The sequence below is a fragment of the Callospermophilus lateralis genome, assembly GCF_048772815.1.
Source record: "Callospermophilus lateralis isolate mCalLat2 chromosome Y unlocalized genomic scaffold, mCalLat2.hap1 SUPER_Y_unloc_1, whole genome shotgun sequence".
Classification (NCBI taxonomy): domain Eukaryota; kingdom Metazoa; phylum Chordata; class Mammalia; order Rodentia; family Sciuridae; genus Callospermophilus; species Callospermophilus lateralis.
The window spans coordinates 710,794-716,035 of NW_027510163.1; the positions used below are offsets into that span (position 1 = coordinate 710,794).

At 44.4% G+C, this 5,242-nt stretch overlaps 1 pseudogene; it reads right to left on the reverse strand.

Moving 5' to 3' along the window:
* Positions 1-216: 216 nt before the first annotated feature.
* LOC143639914 (olfactory receptor 2W3-like) lies at positions 217-3,170 on the reverse strand (annotated as a pseudogene).
* Positions 3,171-5,242: the final 2,072 nt, after the last annotated feature.

A 5,242-nucleotide genomic window follows, 5' to 3' on the forward strand; every position in this document is an offset into this window, starting at 1 on the left:
TGCCCTTTGTGTGATAGAATGTTCCATGGACCCTACCCTTGTGTTTTCCCAATATGCATTTAAAGAGGTCCAGCAGTTCCCTCTCTTCCTAAGGATCCTTAATGTCACAGAGCCATGTCTGGAATATTGAAAATGGTTCTTCTGTATGGATGCATGCTTTCTTTGTTGTCTTGTTGAATTATTGGAAGAGTCAGATGTTGTGAACTCAGCATTAGGTCACCAGCGAGGAGAGTTGCAAAAACAGGGGTTGAAGATTCTCTGTCTTCCTGAAGATGACTGAATTCTGAACACAGCTCTGATCATGTGGCCATAGAAGACCAAGATGAAGACCAAGGGAGAGAGCAAGATGCCCATGGCCAGGATAAAGGTGATGCCCTCCACAGCAGTGCAGATGTAGGACAAGCGGACACAGGTGGGCATCTCACACAGGAAAGGAAGTGGTTCACCATGTTGTGCAAAGACATTGGGGAAATGATCAAAGAGTTGGCCACCACAGAGCCAAGGTAAGACCAGGCAGAGTTGTGGATGCATAATAGTCATATAGTGCAGAAACTTGCAGATGGCCACAAACCTGTCATAAGCCATGATGGCCACCCGTAGTCACTCCACTACATGAAGGCCCAGGAACAGGAAGAGCTGGACTTTGCAACCTCCATGTCTGAGTGTCCTGGCCACTCAGGTTGTGGAGCAGCTGGGGATGGAGCTGGTGGTGAAGATGAGGTCCAGGAAGGATGGGGAGATGGGAAAGAAGTATACAGGTGTGTGGAGGTGAGATTCAGCTGCGACACTAGGATGATGGTGTGTGGCCCAGTAGAGTCAACAGGTAGGCTACCAGGATGACCACAAAGAGGACCCTTTCCAGGTAGAGGGTGGTCAGAAAAACCCAGGAGGAGGAAGTGGCCCTGGGGGTGCCATTGTTTTCATCCATCTCTACTGCACCTGAGGAGAGGTGTCAACACCAGTAATGACAATGGCTGATGCTGCAGTATGGACTCCCAGCCAGGATTAAAGAAGCACAATATGGGTTTATGTACTCACAGTAAATAAACAGTGGTGTGGAGGCTCTGCTAGGGTTATTATTATTATTTCCAAGTTCCAGAAAGAAACAGGCACCCATGTGCTAAGTAAATGTCACCTGTAGAGAGGCAGAGTTGGTCAGCACGCAGGAAATGTGGCTGACATCTTCATTTTTATTCACACCTGGTATTCTGTCATTCCAGAGAGGTAAGACCCACACCTGCCAAGTTCCAACCTTTGCTTCTTCACGAGGCACCAATTTCTGAGCTCCTGTCAAAACCTCAGAGGCACAAAAGAAGACCCCAAACAACCTCCCAATAAGTAGTAGGAAACACCATATGCAGCTGATCTTTGAACATCATGGGTTTCAAGTACAAGGGCACACTCATACAGAAATCTTTTTAGTAAATTGAACATGTTTAGAGATTTGCAACTATTTGATAAACTCAAAGACAAAACATGCGACTAAATATATAAAGTTTTATCACAAATCTAGGATGTCATTATTGCATAACATCTGTGCAGTTATTATGGCATTTTATCATTTACTAATATAAAATATACAAAAAACTTATATAAAAAGTTAAAATGTATCAACATTTCCACCAACAGAGACCATGCATTGTTCCAGTTGTAAAGAAGAGAAATGGAAACCAAAGCAAAGCTGCAGCAGGCATCATCGCTGCAGGAGAGGAACTCAGGGAGCCTGGCCCTGTGCCCTGACCTCAGCCACCCCTGTGGTGGGAGACATGTGTCCTCCTCTTAAGCAATGGGGAGAGGATTCTAAACCTCTGGCACATGTGTAGAGGTTACCTGCTCAGGCTTCTGACTCCCAAAAGGAAACCCAGGCTCCTGGGAGCACCAACAGTCCTGACACCTGTGACTCTCCCCTCATAGTGGAGAGGAACTGGCCTAGCAAATACCCCCCACAAAATGCATCCTGCACATTGAACTTCACCTGCAGGATGCAGGGATGTGCTCAGAGGAGCTTCCTGGGTCCTCAACCCTAGGGAGCCCCTCACCCTCCTCACCCAGCATCCAGATTGTTCTGTTGTCAGATAAAATATTTAAAAATCTACCATAAAATCAAGTTAAAAATAATTCAAAAATGAGACATTTTCTATGGTAACACATTCACCATCATCTTATCCAATTTCCAAACTGGGAAGTAAATAGCAGTCATGTAGTTGTACTCAGAGTCTGAGCCTGAGATGGACAACTTCAAATAACACCCACTTAAAGCCTCTGATGTGCCCACCCTAGAGCTTGGACGGGGGGGGGGGGCGAAAAGCAATTTTTGCTTCTGTAGACCATGGGACAGTGGGGCCCAGTGAGCACTGCTGAACATGGACATTGTCTGCCTCATGTTCGTCCCACAGCTTTACCCAAGAGAAGTGATTGCATTTGTGCTGACTGCTCAGGAGACAGCCCCCTGGGGTGCTCTGACCACCATATGATTTGCAGCTGGCCTCCAGGTTCACCCTGAGCTGTGAATTCTGTTTATTTCTAGAAATCCTTCTCCTAGTGATTTAGGAGTTTAGGGAGCTGGTTGCAGGGAGGGTGCTGGTACAGAGGGAAGATCCAGCATGTAGGGCCATGGTGCCTGCTGCCCCCGACATCCATGGTACTAGTTTCCTTCAGAGGCTAGTGCTTGGTCCAGTTACTCAGCAGATCTGCTGAGAGCCTACTATGCCACAGCCCCTGAGCCAGGGGTTAGACAGGTGGTTCAGTAGGTCCCAGCTTGTCCCTAAACAGCACTCAGCCATGCTGATGGGCCCAGGCCTCAAGGGTTCCTAGTTGTTTGGGGTATTTTGCTAACGCCATGGAAGCCCCAGCTGTTCTCAGTCACCATTGTCCACTCTCCACCCTGGGCTCCTCTTCTCAGCTCTCTGCTCAACCTGAGCCCACTGTGGGAGCTCCAGAAAAGACATGGCCTCATGCCACACCCACTGTCCTCTCCCCTGGTCCAGACAGAGCCTGAGTCCTCAGTCCTCCCTACACACTTGCCAGGGGGCATGAGCTTCTGGAACCTTCTTCTCTCTGCTGCTGCCCTGATGACCCAGCAGGCTCCCTCCAGGGCTGGTCCTGCTGCTCAGTCTTTGCAGAGTGTTCCAGAGCCTGAGGGCTGCGGTAGCATCTCCTTGGAGTGACATCCTCAGTGCTGCTGCCCAGCTGTCCCTCTGTCCTTCCTCTCTGTTCTATTTCCCTTTCTGCTACTATTGCCTACATAACCTCATGGCATACATTTGATCTTATTCTAAATCAAATATAAAGAAGAGCTGGGCATGTGGATCAGTGGTTAAGTGCCCATAGGTTCAATACTTCATGCCAGAAAATTTAAATTAAAAAAAAAAATAAAAACAATGTTGCTGATTGTACCTTCAGTATAATTTCTAAGACACCTTTTTCTCTCCCAAGATCATCAACATTTCCTTTTTTTTCATGTTGCCCTGTGATTTTAGTAATTTCAGTATTTGCATCTATGTGTGCTTCATGAGCATATTGTTTTCTCACTTTTTAAAATGTGTTCATTTTTGATGTATGTGTCATTAGAGTACATTTTGACATATTATACATACATGGAGTATAATTTATTAGGAACCAGGGTTTTGGTTGTACATGATGTGATGTTACCCTGGTCTTTAGTCATATATTAACATAGAAATATTTTGTCCCATTCAGTCTACTCCCTTTTCTATGCCCTCTGCCTCCCATCCCATAATTTCCCTTTGTCTAATTCAATGGAATTTTATTTTTTCCTCCCCACCCTCCCGTGTGTGTGTTTGTGAGTGTGTGTGTGTGTATGTGTGTGTGTGACATTTTCTTTAACCATTCATCTGCTAAAGGTCACAAGAGCTACCATGAATTCAGCTGCTATAAACATCGATATGACTGAGCTACTGTAGTTTGCTGATTTTATTTCCTTTTAGTTATAAATTGAGGGGTGGAATAATTGGGTCAAATGATGTGTCTCTTCCAAGTTTTCGGAGGAATCTTCACACTCTTTTCCAGAGTGGTTGCACCAATCTGCAGTCCCACCTGTAATGTTTGAGTGAATCTTTTCCCCACATTCTCACCAATATTTACTGTTCCTTGAATTCCTGGTAAGTGCCTTCCTGACTGGAGTGAGATGGAATGGCAAGGTAGTTTTCATTTGCATATCTCTAATTGTTAGATATGTTGAACTTTTTTTTCTATATTTCTTGACCATGAATGACTGTATATTTAATGTGTGACTGGTGCTGGGACTCCAGCTTCATCATTTTGCAGGACAACTTTTGCATTTTATAGAAGCATTTTAGAAAATAATTCTCTCTTCATTGATGTTTTAAATCCATTTGCTTAAATGAACTGTTCAAACTGTGTGCTTCATTCTATCTTCAAATGTTTTCATTGGTTTATAAGAATCTTTTCTTATGGAAGAGCTTGGTGGGAGACACCTCATACCAAAACTTCATAAATTTTGGAGAATAAATCTGCCCAAATCATTAAAAATTGTTGCCAGTTTCATAAAAAGATGCTAAGAACAAAACACAGAGTCTTAAAGACAGCAGGCTGATTCTATGACCTGCTGGGAAAATTGCTGATAGAGTTGTTTGTTTTTCTTCTGGCATCTGAGGTCTAACTTAAGTGGGTATTAGAAGAGTCCAGTCTGCATGTTGTTTCAGTGGTGCCATTACTGATATTATGGGCAAGTGCTGACATTTGCTTTCAAGCAAACTAAGTTCAGAGAGATGCAAAAGTTCTCCAAGGAGATGGGTGTGTGAAAAAACAGTGCACCAGGGTTCTGGTTGCCTCCACCATTTGCAGCCTGGAATGAGGTCAGGGCCTGCACTCAGCACCTCTGATTAATTCAGTGTCCTTCAGGGCCTTTTCAGGGAAAGCAACTGACAAGAACAGCAGAGATTGTACCTGAGTGCATTCAATCTGTGATACCAAGGTACCTTAAGGTAGAAAGCGTATATAAAATGTAAACCTATTCCTACAGATTCAGTGTCTGGTGAGGGCTGCATTCTTGTTTAACATGGTGCCTTCTTCCGTGTCTTCACTCGGTGGAGGGTGAACAAACTCACTAGGAACCATTTTTCAAAGGTCCTGATCCAATTGAAGAGTCCCTACATTCATGACATGAGAGTCACTTTCCACAAGTTTTACCTCTTAAAACCATCAACACAAGGTGATGATTATGATTCATGAGTTTTTGGAGGGAACAGTCATTCCCCCC